The sequence below is a fragment of the Gekko japonicus genome, unplaced genomic scaffold, assembly GCF_001447785.1.
Source record: "Gekko japonicus isolate JY-2015 unplaced genomic scaffold, Gekko_japonicus_V1.1 scaffold171, whole genome shotgun sequence".
Classification (NCBI taxonomy): Eukaryota; Metazoa; Chordata; class Lepidosauria; order Squamata; family Gekkonidae; genus Gekko; species Gekko japonicus.
Genome location: NW_015175975.1, coordinates 867,835 through 886,866, shown reverse-complemented (window position 1 = coordinate 886,866; position 19,032 = coordinate 867,835). Strand labels below are relative to the sequence as shown.

At 44.8% G+C, this 19,032-nt stretch overlaps 1 protein-coding gene across 1 annotated transcript in view; it reads left to right on the top strand.

The window, feature by feature from the left end:
* The first annotated feature begins 11,000 nt into the window (after positions 1 to 11,000).
* The window catches only part of CD82 (CD82 molecule), an 89,045-nt gene continuing 81,013 nt past the window's right edge, over positions 11,001 to 19,032 (top strand). The window contains exon 1 of the mRNA XM_015426138.1: positions 11,001 to 11,098. The gene's annotated coding sequence lies outside the window, so the exon portion shown is untranslated. The remainder of the gene's footprint in view (positions 11,099 to 19,032) is intronic.

Here is a 19,032-nt window from a genome sequence, read left to right as displayed (position 1 = left end):
GAAAGTGTTCCAACCCTTTTATCATTCGAGTTGCCCTTTTCTGCACTTTTTCCAAAGCTATAATATCCTTTTTAAGGTGTGGTGCCCAGAACTGCACACAGTATTCCAAATGAGGTCTCACCATTGATTTATATAGGGGCATTATTATATTGGCTGATCTGTTTTCAATACCCTTCCTAATAATCCCCAGCATAGCATTGGCCTTCTTTATTGCAGTCACACACTGTCTCGACATTTTCAGTGAGTTATCCACTACAACTCCAAGATCTCTCTCTTGCTCAGTCTCTGCCAGTTCAGACCCCATCAATGTGTATTTATATTTAGGATTTTTGGCTCCAATGTGCATCACCTTGCACTTGGCCACATTGAACCCCATTTGCCATGTTGACGCCCACTCGCCCATCCTTGACAGATCCCCTTGGAGTGCCTCACAAACCTCACTGGTTTTCACCACCCTGAACAACTTTGTATCATCCGCAAATTTAGCCACTTCACTGCTTACTCCCATCTCCAAATCATTAATGAACAAGTTAAAAAGCAGTGGACCAAGTACTGATCCCTGCGGTACCCCACTGCTTACCACCCTCCACTGAGAAAATTGCCCATTTATACTCACTCTCTGTTTTCTATTAATTAGCCAGTTTTTGATCCATAAAAGGACTTGTCCTTCTATCCCATGATTTTTGAGCTTACTTAGGAGCCTTTGATGAGGAACTTTATCAAAAGCTTTCTGGAAGTCAAGGTAAACAATATCTATTGGATCCCCCTTGTCCACATGTTTGTTCACCCCCTCAAAGAACACTTACAGGTTAGTGAGACAAGATCTTCCCTTACAGAAACCGTGCTGAGTCTGCCTCAATAGGTTTTGTTCATCTATGTTCCTACTAATTCTTTCCTTAATAATGGTTTCCACCAATTTACCCGGTATCGACGTCAGACTGACTGGCCTGTAATTTCCCGGATCTCCTCCTCTTGTAAAATGGTCTCCTGGTTACCTCTGCCACTTGTACATCCAGATGTAGTTTGAGGAGCGCACCCAAGTGGCAAGCCCAAGTCTTCAGGAAGAGAGAAACACCATCTCTCACCTGTCCACAGATTGGCCACCTTCTCAATCAACTATACTTGCATTTTCCATTTATTTCTCATGTGTTTTAGTTTGTTTACCCTTATCCAATCAATCACTGACACAGGATGCCCGTTTTAACACTTCACTACTTCCATGAGATTAGATGGAAAGCAGAGATAGCATACTGATGAACCTGTACCTAAATGTTAGGGTTATCTTACCCACTGGGTTCACGTAAATATTAAACAGCATATGGAACAAGACGCCCTGTAAGCCAAATGCCTCAAGGCATAGCACCACTCCAGTACCACCATTTGAAACCCATTTGCTAGCAAGTACAAGAGCCATGGAACAAAGTCCCATCCCAGCAAAACTCAAGAAAGATACTTCGGCAGATGGTTATCAAAAGTGCCGAAATACTTTTATCCAAATCTCAGCTCAGGCTGATTATGAAGGTGATCAAGCCTGTGTCAGTTCTATAACCAGCCCAGAAGTCATATTGAAAAGGTTATAGATAATGAGTTTCATACAAAACCCTTGGAGCTCAGTCACCACCAAAACCTTCAGTACCTTGTCCAAGAATGTAATACTGAAGAATTGATAAACATTGTTCAAACTGGCTGGATCCAGGATCGGCTTCTTTAAAAATGGGCCCACCACAGCCTCTTGTAACACCACTAGGACAGCTCCCTCCTTCATGGAGGCATTTAACACGAGAGATGTAAAATTTCCCAGTTTTTTTCCGTTTTTTTCCGGGGGGGAATGGAAATTTTTGGGAAAATGGGAAAAAATGCTACATTAGCACTTTTTCTTTTCTTTTCCAGATTGAAAGTCATTCTGTTACTTTAGGAACATAAAATATGACTATGGACATTTTTACTTGGCATGAAACGATCACAACTAGCATATTAAACATATAGTGTATCCAAACAATTATTACAAACGGAATACCAAACCCACATGAAAAAACAAAACTGAAACCTTTTTCTTTTCTTGTGACAATAGCACCTCCTAAAGGAAGAAATGCATCTTGTTCTTGCATTGGAGAGTTCAGTTGGTAACCTAGGACTTGCTTGTCCTCAGTGCACAGAAATTCGATCAATCTGATACCATACGTATTTTTTAGAAATGATTTGGAAAATATTTGAACACCTTGTCTTAAAATATTTTATTCATCATGTTAAAATAAAATGTTCCATAATCTTTTCCCCCCTCCCCCCCCCCCCCTTTTCTCTTCTTTTTTCAGTTTTTCAAATTTTTCGGGGAAAAACAAAAAAGCCTTCAGGGAAAAAACGGGAGGGAAACGGTTTTTCCCCAATTTTTTCCAGTTTTTTTCTGGGCCTTCACATCTCTATTTAACACATTGGCATCTCGAAAATAAAATCCCCCCTAGTATCAATTAGGCAGGGTACTAATTCTATGCCTCATTTCTCCAGGGGTTTTATCTACATTTTTAGATTTCACACATTTAAAAGTGTCCAGCAAATCTGGACAACAGGAAGTCTCAGAAAAAGCCAAGATCCTGTCTGGAGATTATAGGGCATCAGATGCAAGTGGCTTTATTTGCAACATGTTTAGTAAACTGGTCACAACAAGTGACTGATGGTTCCTCTGACTCCCTTTTCTGACCCTGGTATAATTGGCCCATTGTAACACAGTTCTGCTGAACAACTTGGTCTGTATGGAATGATCGCACAGAAGTAAGCTTTGTTACCACCTCTATCTTAGGTGTCTTCTACACAGGTCATCTGCCCCAAGTTCAGCGCTTTTGGAAAGTGAACTTTTCCCATTTCTCCACAGCATTGTGGTTCATTTGTGCAAAGGGATGCCAGACTCCCTGGTGGGGGCAGGGGTCCCCTGGTTTTAGGCACTCCTCTTCCCTCCCATTACTCCCCAAACGCGCAAGAAGCCAGAAGTGACACAGGCACGCTGGTGATATCAGGGCGGGGGACACTCTAGTTTTTGGGGAAAACTCTATAGTAGAAGCTAATTCTACCAAAGATGTTTTGCCCACAAACCAGAGTGTCACCCCCGATGTCCCTGACATGCCTACATCACTTGTCATGTACCTGAGAGCCAGTTTGGTGTAGTGGTTAAGTGTGCAGACTCTAATCCGGGAGAACTGGGTTTGATTCCCCACTCCTCCAATTGCACCTGCTGTTGTGACCTTGGGTCAGTCACAAGCTCTGGCACAGCTGTTCCTGAAAGAGCAGTTTGTGTCAGAGTTCTCTCAGCCCCACCCACCTCACAGGGTGTCTGTTGTGGGGAGGGGAAGGGAAAGGAGTTTGTAAGCCGCTCTGAGACTCCAAGTGAAGGGCGGGGTATAAATCCAATCTCTTCTTCTTCTTCTTCTTCTTCTTCTTCTTCTTCTTCTTCTTCTTCTTTCTTCTTTCTTCTTTCTTCTTTCTTCTTCTTCTTCTTTCTTCTTCTTCTTTCTTCTTCTTCTCCTCTTCCTGGTGATGTAAGCACGTCGTGTTTATTTCCAGCTTCTTTCCTCCCCATTCCTGATAAGTTCACCCCCATTCCCCGCTGGCTGGTCCGATGGACCTGGTAACCCTATTTGGGATGTCAGACCCCCAGGCTGGCTAGGGGATCCCCCAGTCTTTAGGAATCCAATCCACTACCAGCCAGCTGGCCAGTGGGGGAAGACCCCCCAAGAGGCCCATCACACATCGACATGGTCAGCATGATGACATCACACAGAAGTGATGTCATCACACTGGGGACATTGTGCATCGACTCACTAGCATTCTGGCCAAAAACTCTATGGTATCATTTCAATGGTATACTGATGTAACAATATTCTAATGCCAATTCTTTGTGTGTGTGTGTGTGTGTGTGTGTGTGTGTGTGTGTGTGTGTGTGTGTTAAATGGCAAAAGCCCTGGTGGCCCAGGGGAAGGAGGGTGGCCACTTCCAAAGGACTGAAGCACAGAAACTGTCAGGAAATCTGCCATACAGAAGGCTTGCTGCTGTACTTTATCTGCAACTGCACCAGCAGTGGGAAAACTGCAAGATCCTGTCCCTGTATGGAAGATACCATAGAGTAGGCTCTACAATGAACTGTGGTTTGTTGGTTCAAGTTGTTGCTCAGTGGTGCTCTGTGACCATTTCATTGGCCCACTTGCTCAGTAAACTAAACAGTGTCATTGATTGAGGAAAAATGGCTTCTGTTCAGTGAGTGAGAACATCTAGGAGCAATAGTGTCATCTACCTGGATAATTTCCCCATTCAAGAGGAAGATTAAGGCTTTAAGAGGACTGCCAGCCGTGTCATCAGGATGCATCTAAACCCTACTCCCAAGCCACCAGGAAATAACTGGATCCATTAAGTGCTAAGACAATCCTAAATGATCCTCCATCCCCATGGAGTTTCAGAGTCGTATGAGGCTCACCCCCCTCCACCCTATCTGACCATTCTAACAGCATAAATCTCTGTAAGAATCAGAAATTTTCATAATGTAGCCTGGAGTCTGGCCATTTAAGTAAGATGGGACTACTTTGGAATGAGAGATTCAAGGATGGATACCTTAACATCCTAATGTTAAGCATCTTTGGAATGAGAAATCACCAAAAAAGCAGCATTTAAAGAAGGAAATGGAATCTCTCACACTATTTCTCCCCTCTGCCCCCCTTTTCTTGCTCTCTATTTCTCCTCCATGCATGTGACTTCCTCTCTCTTTCTGACCTGTCATCTTTCTCACTGTTTTTCTGCCTCCCCACTTCATCACTCTTTCTCTCTCTTTTTCTGCTCCACCCCACAAATGTCCAGGATTTTCCCAACCTGGAGTTGGCAACCCTATTTATTTATTTATTTATTTATTTATTTATTTAACAGCCAGTTTACCTTTATCTGCCTCTCTGTCTTCTGCTTTTCATCTCCACCACCAGCCTCTACCTAGGAAAATTACAGTCTTTCTCCACAGTGGGGACCAAAGCAGCTTTCATTATTCCCTCCTCCTTTTTATCTGCACAACAACCCTGTGAGGTTGGTTAGGCTGAAATATGTGACTGGTCCAAAATCACGCAGCCAGCTTCCACTGCAAGATGAGGATCTGAACCTGGGTCTTGCAGACCCTACTTTGAAGCTCTAACTGCTGCACCTCACTGGCTTTCATAGGGTGGCTGCTGATGAATGGTAGCAAGCAGCCGAGACTAGGTGAGTAATGCAAACCAGGGGGGACCTGGCAACCCTAGACAACTGCCAGGCCTAGAGTTGCCAACCTCCAAATGGGACTTGGGGACCCCCCAGAATTACAACTGGATTCTAGATAGCAGAGGTCTGTCTCCCTGCAGAAAATGGCTGCTTTTGAGGGTGGACTCTGTGGCATTATACCCAGCTGAGGCCTCTCCCTTCCCAAACCCAGCCCTCCACAAAATCTCAAGAAATCCCCCAGCCTGGCACTGGCAACTCTTGTGAGGCCAGGCCCCACGGCTCCCTTCCTCCCTCCCTCCTTGAAAGGCCAAAAGAGGCCTGGAAAGGGCCCTTCCCCCACCCTTTGACTCACAGAGCCAGTTAGACGCCTCCCCCCCTCGAACGTTCTAATCTCTATCTCACCGTTGATGCCTGGAGTTAGAACCCTGCAGAGGCCATTTCAAAAGGTATTGGGGGAAATTCAGCCGTCCCTGGAGGGGGATTTTTTTACTTCTTGGATTTTTCTGCAGACACAGGAAGTATACTGACTATGTAGGAAAAGCTGTTGGGGCAGAGTGAGCTTCCTGTTAGTGGAAATAAGTATCCGCACAACACGCCCTCTGTTGGAATTAGATATATAGATGTTATTAATTTAAGTAAAGATCTTAATAAAAGCATAATTTATATCAATGGGAAAGTTTAAGAATATGCACAACTGTCTTCCATTGAAATCAATGAAATGTGAAGTGTTAATGTTATCTGGTTTGTGCTCTACCTGGCTGTAAGCCGGTTGGACAGAATGGATCCATTCATGAGACTTTTTGGTGCTCGCCATGGCGGTTGCATTCTCCCAGAGCTCCAGAGACACACACCAAAGCCTGCTGCTGGGAGGGGGTGTGATTGTCCACACCTACCCCAGAGCCCTTGCGAAGGGCTCCCAGCCATGAGGCGCTAGGAGAGCCCTTCCTACGGTGATTGCCCGGTGAAGGGGGGCTGTTCCATGCCCTGAAGATCCCGCCGTGGAGCTTCCCCGAGTGGAACTAGAGACGCACACCGGAACAAGCAATTAGTGGCCAAGTGACTGAGACTAAAAGCAATTTCATCATTGAAATGTGAGTCAAGTCTAAGTAAAAACACCAGAAAACTAGCCAAAAGCTCTCCCCTCTGGAAGCGGGGGGGGGGAGAGAATTCCCCCTTGACAAGAAAATAAGCAAACATTTTTCAGCAGAGAAAGGGGGGAGCAGGCTATCTAAACAAAGTGGGTGGAAATAAAAAGCTCATAAGAACTTACCAAGTTTTTTTAAGGACTTTGAGGACTTTGATAACTTTTCCAAAAAGTAAACATTCTCTAACATGGCACCTCCAAGGAGGGAGGAGAAAGATAAGCTACCGAAACTGAAGCCTCTTGCCGGAAGTGCCAGTCCAGCAAGTTCTGTCCCTAGACAGGACACAGTTACAGATCTCCAAAAGATGCTGAATGAGGCGTTGCACCCTTTGCTGGAACAAGTCATGTCATTGCACCAAAATTTTGACACTCAACAAAGAAATAAAATTTATGAAGGACATTCCATTTGAAATAAGAAAGAAAAGAAAGAAATTTAGAGACTTCACTTTATTCCTACAGAAAAACAACATCTCCTATAGCTGGATCATGCCTGAAGGCATAATCTTCAAATTTAAAGATAAAAAGGAAAGAATTGACTCTGTTGAAAAGGCATGTGAGTTTCTACAGCATTATAATCGTTCAGCAAGAGAAGATGAGGATGAAGGCAACAGCACGAATGGGAAGTGAAGAAGAAGGAGCAGTGGCATCTTCTGATGAGGACTCAGATTCTAAACTTGGGGCGGCAGCCCCAAAAACATTTGAGAAAGAAAAAGGACAAAAAATGAGTAATCACAGTCCCTAGAATCCGTTATAATACTTGTTAATCATTTCTTAGATTGCTTTTTAAGAAGACAGATGTGTTGGTGTTTGTGTGTTTATTATCTATGAAGACCATGTTTGTTGACCACATCCAATGAACTTTAACCGAACTTAGAGCTAAAAGCTAATTTCATAAGCATTATGTATGACCACCATCTCTTGGGTTTTTAGTGGTTTTTCTTTACTTTCTCCCATAGATTGTAGATTCCCCTCTCTAATTTCATTGTAGTTTAGAGAAAATGCGATAAAAAATCCCCTACGGGGGGCCATAAAAAAAGAAAAGAATGGACCCATTCATATGTAAGTCCTGCTATTGATTTCAAAGGGAATTTCTCCCAAGCAAGATTTTTGGCACCACTGTCTTGCAATCTGATGCCATGCACATTTACTCAAAAGGAAGTATCAGCATCAGCATCATTATCTGGCATTGTGTGTAGTATAGCTAAGAGATCCTAAGATTGTCTGACAGCCAGAAGTTCTAGTTTTTTAGGGTTATGCACCACTAGCTGGTAAGCTAGACTTGTTTTAAGGCAAGAGGTGTTTCAGAGGTGGTTTGCCATTGCCTACCTCTGTGTTATGACCTTGGTATTCCTTGGAGGTCACCCTTCCGAAAGCTAGCCAAGGCCGACCCTGCTTAGCTTCTGAGATCTGACAAGATTGGGCTAGCTTGAGCTATCCAGATCAGGGTCTTACAGATTTGAATATAACTTATTATAGCTGTGCACAGAATTGCACCTTAAAGTAAGTGAAACTAGTCTGCAAGTTCTTTCAAGAGGAAAAACAGAAAGACAAAGAATGGAGCCAAACTAATGATTTGGAAGAGGCATAAAAAAAGAGCCATAGGATCCAGTAATATTTATATCCTTTCTATTTTGTATTCAAGGTGGCTTACATCAAAGATCAAATCAAACAATACAAACAACATAAGACAATAAAGCAAGAGAGAAAATTTACAGGCAAATAACCATAAAACAGCAGCCATATAACGTAAGAAATAGCAACTTAAACACATACAACTGAAAGTAGGTATGACAACCCACAAAACTTTAAATAGCAAATGATAGCAGTGGATAAAATACTCACTAAAACTCCCTGACTTACAGAATAAATGTCTTCCTCCTGCCTAAAAGCTGGTAAGCCTGGTGGCAGATAAGCCTCTGTGGGGAGGAAGTTCTCCAGTCAGTGTGCCTACTTAAAAGGTCCTGTCTGTGGTGCTCACTCACCTTCCTTCTGTAAATAAGAACACAGAACAGGGAACATCTTAATGGGTAGGTGGGTTTGTACAGGAAAAGATGGGCTTTAGAGGTAAAAATAAGCAGTTTGAATTGTGCCTAGAAGCAAACTGGTAGCTATTGCTAATGCAATAAGAACTAGAACATAAGAAGAGCCCTGCTCGATCAGTCCAGTGGTCCATCTAGTCCAGCATCCTGTCTTACACAGTGGCCAACCGGTTCCTCTGGACAGCCAACAACAGGGCATAGAGGCCAAGGCTTTCCCTAATGTTGTCTTCTGACTTTGGGATTTAGAAGATCAGTGCCTCTGAATGTGGAGGTTCTCCTCGGTCACCATGGGTAGCCATCAATACACTTATCCTCCATCAATCTATCTAATCTCCTTTTAAAGCTGTTTATCCCTGTGGCCATCATTACATCCTCTGGCAGTCAATTCCACATTTTAATCACTCCATGTGTAAAGTAGTATTTCCCTTTGTCTGTCCTAGACCTACTGCTCATCAGCTTAATCGTACGCCCTCAAGTATTTTGCGAGAGGGATAAAAAATTTCCCTTTGTCAACTCTCTCCACCTCATGCATAATTTTATAAACCCACCTTAGTCATCTTTTTTCTAAACGGAAAAGTCCCAGACTCTTCAGCCTTTCCTCATAAGGAAGGTGCGCCAGCCTCCTAATCATCTTGGTTGCCCTCCTTTGCACTTTTCCCAGCTCTGCCATGGCCTTTCTGAGATACGGTGACCAGAAATGTACACAGTATTCCAAATGAGGTCGGACCATAGGATCTATACAAGGGCATTACAATATTGGCCATTTTATTCTCAACCCCAGTTTGGTGTAGTGGTTTGGTTGGCAGTTTGGTGTAGCGGTTAAGTGCGTGGACTCTAATCTGGGAGAACTGGGTTTGATTCCCCACTCCTCCACTCGCACCTGCTGGATGACCTTTGGCAAGCCATAGTTCTGTCAGAGCTGCTCTAGGGTGTCTGTTGTGGGGAGGGGGAAGGGAAAGGGAAAGGAGTTTGTAAACCGCTTTGAGACTCCTTTGGGTAGTGAAGGGCTGGGTATAAATCCAATCTCTTCTTCTTCTTCTTCTCTTCTTTCCTAATAATCCCTGACACAGTTTGCCTTTTTCACTATTGCAGCACATTGGGTTGACACTTTAATTGAGCTATCCACTATCCCCCCAAGATCTTTCCCCCTCTCAATGTCAGCAGGTTCCGACCTCATTAGCCTATACTTGCAGTTGGGATTTTGTGTCCCAATGTGCATTCAACTTACACTTACCAACACTGAACATTATTTGACACATTATCACCCACTCACCCCGTTTGTGGAGATCCTCTTGGAGCTCTTCAAAGTCACCCTTGGTTTGTACCATCCTGAGTAATTTTGTGTCAACTGCAAACTTGTTTGCCAGGGCTTTTGAGGTTGTTTGAACGGTGGCATCTTTTAATGGGGGAAGGTGAGAGCTGGGTTTGCTGTTTTATTTTTGGTTTTAACTGAAAATGTTTAAAAATATTATTGTAAGCCACCTGAACCTTGAAGAAAGGTAGGGTATGAATGTTCTCTCTCCCTCACACACACACACACACACTGATTCGCCATTCAGGTCCAAAAAAATGTGTATAGTTTTGAATTCTTAGAAATGCTGCATCTACCATTCTCTTAATCAGGAGTTCCACATAATGTGGGGGAGAGACTGCTAGTTTTGTGTAGCCATGACATCAAGAGTTCTGTGAAGGGATCTCCCACCGTTTTTTGAAGTAGAGCAACAGGGAGAGGCAAGGAGGATCGGGCTACCCCAACAGAAACCTATACTTGCAAGGGAAAACTACAGGCGTCCTACCGAGCATATTCTCAGGACCATTCTATCTTAACTAATGGAAGCCGGAATGTTCGGCTGTGGCAGTTGAGGGCTAAATCAGCCCATATTCCATATTTTGCCAAACCTCAGGCTGAAATGAAATTCCGTCCCTGACCTGCACACATTCCTTAGATTGGTTGCTGTACTCGGTACAAATCGTACGTGTACAGGCAGGCGATCAGGAATTTTGGAAACGCACAGTTCCCAAACACTACATGCGAATAAGCCCCGTGTTAAGCATCTGGGGCGGTGCTTGCCGCCGTCATCCCCCCCCCCCCTTGTGTGAAAAGGGCTACCCTGCAGATAACGTGGTGTCTCTGATGACTGTACCTGTATGCTTCCAAACACACTCATCATCTCAATTTGCAAACTTCAGCGGCATAGGAGGCGGGCTGCAAGGCTGCAGTCCACTGCACGTCCTCCCTGAACACGGATTTACTTCGGAAAAATGCACAGGATTTAGGGGTGTGCGCCTAAAAACGTACCCCGTGAAGAAGCCGTACGCTCTGTTGCTAATAAAACAGCACCAGAGACTGAAGAGGACACGGTAGGTTCCTGATCAATAACATCGAAAGCCGGGGAGAGCTCACCAAGTCAAACGACAGCTGTCTCCCCTGGCTCCGGGGCATCTGCATCCAGGCTGGGTGGCGCTCCCTCTTTTTGCAGGCAGGCAAGGCAAGGGTTAACCGTGCGCGGCGTCACTGGGCTGCCCCAGGGGGTTGGCCGTTGCTGCTGCTGGCTCCTCCCGGCCAGAACTCAAAGCAGCTGGAGCCGAGAAGCAAAGCCAAGCTGAGGCGAAGCCACATCGACTGCCTTTCGCACGCCACGCAAGGGGGACTAGTCTACCAACGCGGCGGTTCTTTGTCGCGCTTCTGTGGCAGGTAATCCGGGGTCGTTTCCCCCTCCGAGCTGGGGTTGGGTTGTGGGAGTCTGCGAGCTGCGCCTGAGGGCGGCTTTACTAGCAAAGAGATAGGGCAGGAGGCGATCGAGTGTGGATAAGGAACCGGTTTCACTAAAGGGGTTGGCCGCTCTTGCTTCCCCCCCCCCCCTCCTTTCGCGGGCTTCAGGAAGACGTCTCTCCTTTTTTCTTTTTCTCTCGTAGCGCTTCAGGAAAGGTTTCGGGGCTCTCCGATAGCTGTCGAGAGACTCTCTTTGCCTGGGAATGCTTTTGGCTACCCGGTAGTCCACCTCAATCTGGGCACCTCGACTGAACCGTGCGGGTGTTCCTTCCCCCCCCTCCCGTGCTCCCTACCCTGTAGCTGTTGGACCGGAGTGGCTGGCCGATTTCTTTCCCTTCTCAGGGGCTTCCCATGTGGCCTGCTGTGAGCCCTGTTGCTAAGAGCAGTTTGTGTGCTTTGAAATGGCTTGTGAGCGAGGGGGAGACGGACGGGGCCACATCCCCCATTTTGGAGAGCAACGCTAAAACGAAAGTTTTCCACCTACCTCCCACTGAATCTTTCTTTCTCGCTCTCTCCGTCGCGGTTCCTCTTTGAGACCCCCCCCCCCCCAAATTTGGCATTGCTGCTGGAAAATGGTCTGTGGTGTATTGCGGGGAAGGAAATATTGTGTGTGTAGTGGTGGGGAAAGCTTTGTGACTAGATCTGCTGCCTCTTTTGGTCAGAGTCCCCTTGCTCCTGTAACAGCTGCCAGACCTGACAAACCTGACTCAGTAGGTAGAGCTGATCCCAGCCTAGTGGTGCAATGCTGAGAAATGCTTCTTTGGAGAGTGAAAGGGACTTTCCGCATAGGGGTTGTTAGCCTACAAGGGGTGGGTGGAGGGGGAGGATCTCTGTGTATTTGGCAGCTGGAAACAAACTTTAGACTTTCTACATAACCAGAACAGAGGTAGTTTGGTGTAGTGGTTAAGTGCGTGGACTCCAATCTGGGAGAACCAGGTTTGATTCCCTACTCCTCCACTTGCACCTGGCTGGATGCCCTTGGGCAAGCCATAGTTCTGATAAGAGCAGTCCTTGAAAAAGAGCAGTTTCTGTCAAGAGCTCTCTCAGCCCCACCTACCTCACAGGGTGTCTGTTGTGGGGAGGGGAAGGGAAAGGAGTTTGTAAGCCGCTCTGAGACACCTTTGAGCAGTGAAGGGCGAGGTATAAATCCAATCTCCTCTTCTTATTTCCTTTTAATACTGCAGCTTTATGCTTAAATTGTGACTGTGATAACTGCAGTAGACTTTGCTGTTATAAAAGCACCTATTGCTGTAAAGCATGAGAAATGTGGCAAAGTGTGGGCTTCGTCGAAGCTAAATGGAAATGCATGCATCAGTCTGTACATGAGAGTATGAGTGTGCTAATAGTCAAGAGGGAAGCAGAGGGAAAGGTAATGCTGCATCTGTGTAAGTGCTAGGCAGTAGGATGAGATGGTGGTGTCTTCAGACTGCAGACTGTGGTAACTAATGCACAAGAGGGAAGGAGAACTCTGTTCATAAAGTGCAAGCAGAATGAGGACAGACTTCCTCAAAGCTTTTTTTCTCCTGGTGGGAGGAGAAATCCCCCCCAGTCACGGGTGGGGGGCTGTAGCAAGCTGTGTTAGAGGGACCCTTTCTCAGAACCGTGGAAATGAAAACTTAATTTTTCTCAGCACCTGCCAACTTGTAGTGTTCTAGTTAAAGGAAGCTTCCAAACAGTTTCTTGGGAGTTTCAATGCCAGTGATTCCTTGCGGCACTGTTAAAAATACAAATTGTGTGCCATTTTTGCTTTAGTGAAAGTGTGTGTGTAGCCATGAGAGATGGACGCATACACAAGGAGAAACCTGAGACTGCTAGGACTGTAATGGAAAAGGAGGGTCATGAATAGAGGTAAAGTCTGTAGTGGGTTCAGAAGGCTTTCTTGTGCTGGAATGTAACAGCTGCAGTCAATGTGCTGCCAAGTCTCTAGCATGGAGCTGTGTTATGGGCATGTAAACTCTGTCACATCATCCTTTATCATAGGGACTGAAGATGCCGAAGGCCAACTTAATGCATAGCTCTAGTGCCTTGACCACTGAGTGAAGGATCCTCTGTGGCAGTATCACAGCTTAATCTATACGGATGGTGCATTACTTTTCATCTGTCACAACAAAATATAGTTTGCTTCATCTGCCAGTCTGAGTTACTGATTGGACACTTCTGTAAAGCTTGGTAACAGGATTTCCCTTACAGTTCTGTACATGCTGTACTTGAGGGAAAAGAATAAATTGATTCTATCCCCCTGCTTTGGTGCCCTGTCCACGACTCTCAGAGAAATTCTCTTTTGAGATGCTTGACAAAGGGATTTTCATTCGTGGTTCCAGTCTGGGAAGGATCTTTTGTTAAAGCAAACTGATGCTTCAGAGTTCAGTTTTCTTTAAAGTTTGGTTGGTTGTCCTTGTGTTATCTGCTGGCTGGGGATGTGTTTTTTTTGGGGGGTAGCATAACGGGGCAGGGTGGTGCCACAGTCAGTAGATGAACCAGAGTCAATAGGATGTAGGCTTGGGGAAAGATACAGTGGTGGAAGAAGAAAAGGCCAGGTAAGGAGAAGGAACAGCAGACTTTAGTGGGCTGTTGCTTCTTCTGGTTCATACAGCTAGGATGATGCTGTATGCACTGGGCTATAATATCTTGTTTTTAAATGCTGGGTCAGTTACAGGCAAGAAACCAGCCTGGGAAATCTACAACTAATCCAGGATTTAGTTGTCAGTAAGAGAGCTAACCTGACACATGTCACTGAGACCTGGCTGGGGGAGGGGAAAGGAATTAACCTCTTCCAGTTATGCCACCCAAGGTACTAATTGATGCATTAGCATATGCCTGGTGGGCAGGAAGGGGGTGTCACTGGAGGCTATCAGGATTCTATTCCCCTGGCTCAGTGCCCTGTCCAGGACTCTGCTACTTCTGAGAGTGTGTTTGGGATTCTGTTGCTGTTTTGTTCTGTTGCCCACCCTGCTGCCCAGCTGGCTCCCTGCCTAAGCTGGTGGAGTTGGTCTTGGAGCTGGTGTTGGAGATTCCTAGGCTGGTTGTCTTGGGGAACTTCAGCATCCCTGTTGAGACTACCCTGCTGGGGGCAGCTCAGGATATCATGATCTCCATGATACCATGGGCCTGTCTCAGTCCTCAGACACTATACAGGTTACACTCTTGATCTGGTGTTCTTCTCTGAACAGGAGAAGGGTGATCTGAACGTTGAGAGGGGTAAAGAGTCCCTTTGTCTTGGAGAGATCACTACTTGCTGGGGTAGCCTGTCTCCACAGCGGTGGGGCACCAAATGTATCATCTGTCTCCCTCTATGAAGACTTGCCGCCCTGATATTAGTTTTCAGGACTCTGCCAGATATGATGCATCTCAAGGGTGAGACAGATTGATTGCTGATGGATTCAAAGGACTCTGATACTGTGGCATATGGTATACCATTTTCCAGAGCCCCAGGAAAGCAGTTGGCACCCAAGCATCTGATAGCTGCATTAGAGGCAGTCAGGAGCTATCAGAAGAACTAAACAGAGCTCCTGGCTGCTGGGAAGGGAAAGGAACAGGCAGATTCCTGTCCCTGCTTGCAAAGGGGGGGGGTATAGCAATTGTGGGAGACCCAGAGACCCTGGTGTTTGCGTTGGGGGAAGGCTTGGAAGATGCAGAGGTATGATGCAATAGCATGTGCCCTCATGTCAGTTAAGGATTTTTGTAATTATTCAGTGTTCAATTATTATATTGTCAAATTGCAAGCATTGTTTGCACGCATTGCAGTTTCCATTTTCATTGGAATTTGCTATACTAACTGCAACCCCCTATCTTTGTGTAGTTTGAGTTTTGGGGCATCATGTCGCAATTAAACCATAGGTTGACTTTTTCTGAAGAAGAAAGATGTAGGATATTAGGCAATGTACCAGGCTTGAAGAGAGGAGATAGGAATCCATCAAATTGGTCACAATTTGATTTTTTAAGTAAAAAGGAAATTAGAATGACACTACATGCACCTTCCCTTACTGAGTATTGTAATTCTGATCTAATCCCTAGAGGGTTAAGGTTACAGAAGGGGCCTGCCATGTTTCTTCATAAAGAAGAATTCAAGAACTAATGGATTGCGATCCCAAACAAGTGTTCTTATGATCTCATGTGCTTGATTATTGACCAGGCAACACAGGAGGCTGAACTTATGAAAAAAGAAATTAAAGAAATGGAAGATAGGTTTAAAGGGTCTTTGAGCCCGGAAGTATTTGAGAGTAAGCTGAAAGAATTGGAGGAGGATTTAAAAGCCTATGAGAATAGGACGAGACCAAGCTTAAGAAGTTTGAAAGAGACAACAGGGACTATGCATTGAACAGAGTGTACAAGTGGTGTTCCCCCAGTGCAAATCCAGTTAAACGGGTGTCTTGAGCGGACTCTCTAACCTGGTCTCAGAAATGGAGACTACAGAGGCAGAAGACTCTGCGACAACTTCTGGGGAGGAAGGGTCTGTGGGGAGACCTTTTTTAGACAGACGTACAAAGAACAGGGCAAGAGAGAATCTCTTGTACAACCAATCCAAATGGGGTAAGAAGATAACTTAGTGGTTAATTTGTCCACCATGAGGTTTACTAGAGAAGTAACAGATGTGTTGAATTTCGGACCAGGATTTGTGTTTACCCCTAAGTATAATGCATTCCAAATGAGAATAGATGTATTTAAGCTAATAAGGACTCTAAAATTAAAATGTCTTTTTTGAGGAATCAAATTTTGTAGACATCAATCCCTGTAGAAATAAGTCTCGGTTTATTCCACCAGTTTACCATCCTTCTATTATTGTGTTCGAGAGGCAGGTGATGGAGGATATAAGCCGTTTAGAACAGCACCATTCCCCTCTTACATATAATTTGACAAAAGTACAAATGAATATTTTGAAGGAAATATTAGGACATCAAGGGATCGTTATAAAAATGCTGATAAGGGGGGAGCCTTGGTAATACAGGATCTTAAGGATTATACGTATGAAGTAATGAGACAACTAGGAGATAAGGAGTTTTATAAACAGGTAGATCATAATCCTACGGAAGAAGTTCTAAATATTATTAAGGTTACAGTAAGGGAGAGAGACGGAGTGAGCTCCCGTCTCTGGTTCCAGCTCCTGCCAACCTAGCAGAAATTGCAAGTAGATAAATAGGTACCACTTCAGTGGGAAGGTAACAGCATTCCGTGCGCCTTGGTGTTTAGTCATGCCGGCCACATGACCACAGAAATGTCTTTGGACAGCGCTGGCTCTTCGGCTTGAAACGGAGATGAGCACCGCAACCCTAGAGTCGGATTCGACTGGCTTGCGAGCAAGGGAACCTTTACCTTTAAGGGAAGCATTAGCCTTTGATTACATTTCGGCACAAACAGCTGAGTTTCTTGTTAATTTGCATTCCAAGGTGCCTATCTTTTACACCTTACCGAAAGCACATAAGCAGGATCACCACCACCCGGTCGACCTATTGTCTCGGGCACGGACTCTATTTTTTAACCCTTGTCCAGATTTATAGATTCTTTTTTGCATCTGTTTGTTCATTTACTTCTGACATACTTTAAAGACACAAGAGATTTTGTTATCAAAATAGAGGGTTTACCAGTCCCGGACAGAGCTGCCCTTGTTACTTTAGATGTAAGTTCATTGTATACAAAAATCCCCCACGACGAAGCTAGGTTATGCCTACTTCGAGTCCTGGAGAGAAGAGAAACCCTCCTCCCCCAACTCATTTTTTTGTTAGATTTGATTGATATTATTTTTGAAAAAAGTTTTTTTCAATTTCAGGACACTTTTTTTCTGGCAGGTAAAGGGAGTAGCCATGGGGAGTGCGTTTGCTCCCAGCGTGGCAAATTTATACATGGGAGAATTTGAAGAAAGGTGGATTTCAAGTACTGTGGATAACCCATTTCATACTCACATTTGATGTAGCGGTTAGGAGCCAGTTTGGTGTAGTGGTTAGGAGCAGTGTTCCCTCTAAACTGAATTAGTGTGAGCTAGCTCACAGTTTTTTAGCCTCCAGCTCACACATATTTGTCTTCGCTCAGGAAGGAGGGTTCCAGAGCAAACTAATTGATGCAGCAGGCAAATTGCTCACTCACAACTTTAATGCCAGTAGCTCACAAAGAAGAATTTCTGCTCACAAGACTCCACAGCTTACAGGGAGCATTGGTTAGGAGTGTAGACTCTAATCTGGGAGAACCAGGTTTGATTCCCCACTCCTCCACATGCAGCTGCTGGTGTGACTTTGGGTCAGTCATAAGTTCTTTCAGAGCTGTTCTCTCAGGAGCAGTTCTCAAAAGAGCTCTCTCAGCCCCACCTACCTCACAGGGTGCCTGTTGTGGGGAAGGGAAAGGAAAGGAGATCGTAAGACACTTTGAAACTCCTTTGGGTAGTGAAGGGTGGGGTATAACTCTAATCTCTTCTTCTTAAGGGTAAAACTCTATGGGTTTAGGCCAAATTTACCATAGAGTTTTGCCCTCAAACCAGAGCACCACATGCAACATCCCCAACAAGATGGCATCACTTCCAGGTGAATTCATCATGTCAGGGATGTTGCACCCGGACATGGCTGTTTGGGGGGTGGGGTTTCACTTGCTGGCTGGCTGGTTGGTGGTGGGCAGAAGCCCCAAAAGCAGGGGAAACCCCACTGGGGACTGGCAACGCTAATGCTTAATCTGCATTACATTTTCTAGCAAATATCTCTCCTAGAAATGCATATGTTATCTCAAGGTCGCTTTCCACAGTATGAAAGTAAATATATGAATAACTTTGTGAACACACATGAATTACTTTTCTGTGTTTGGGAAATAATCCCAATTATTTGGAGCCTGCATAATGAACCTATAAAAGCCTTTGACAACAAACCTGTAAACAGTTATCTGAAAGTTCCAGTGAACGCAATGGGACTTATAGCCCAATCCTCTGCAGGCTCAATTAGAAGTAAGTCTGAGTACTTGGTGTCCTGCTTATAGAGTAACTTCCTTTTGCTTTGTCTCTGATCCAGTGTTGAGCGCTGCAGCCAGGGTTCTGCTTGAAGCTGTAAAAGGTAAAAAGGATTCCTTTAAGTGGTGGAAAGCTAGGCTCAGTGAGGCTGATAAAAGGGAACACAGGTTGTGGCAAATAAAATGCAAGTCTGTGATCAGGCAGGCAAAAGGGGAATATGAGGAGCATATAGCGAAAAACATAAAAGACCAACAATAAAACGTTCTTCAAATAGATTAGAAGCAGGAAACCAGCCAGGGAGGCAGTGGGGCCCTTAGATGACCAAGGGGTAAAAGGAGTACTGAAGAATGATAGGGAAATGGCTGAGAAGCTGAATGCATTTTTTGCCTCTGTCTTCACTGTGGAAGATGAGAAGTGCTTGCCCACTCCAGAACCACTGATTACGGGAGGGGTGTTGAAAGACCTGAGTCAGATTGAGGGGATGAGAGAGGAGGTCCTACTACTGATAGACAACTTAAAAACTGATAAATCACCAGGCCTGGATGGCATACATCCAAGAGTTCTGAAAGAACTCAGATGTGAACTTGTGGATCTCCTGACAAAAAGATGTAATCATTAAAATCTGCCTCCATTCCTAAGGACTGTAAGGTAGCTAATGTCACTCCCATCTTTAAAAAGGGTTCCAGATACAGGGCAGTCAGTCTGACGTCAACACCGGGTAATTTGGTGGAAACTGTTATTAAGGAAAGAATTAGTAAGCACATTGATGAACAAAAACTATTGAGGCAGACTCAGCATGGGTTCTGTAAGGGAAGCTCTTGTCTCACTAACCTGTTAGTGTTCTTTGAGGGGGTGAACAAACATGTGAACAAGGGGGACCCAATAGGTATTGTTTACCTTGACTTCAAGAAAGCTTTTGATAAAGTTCCTCATC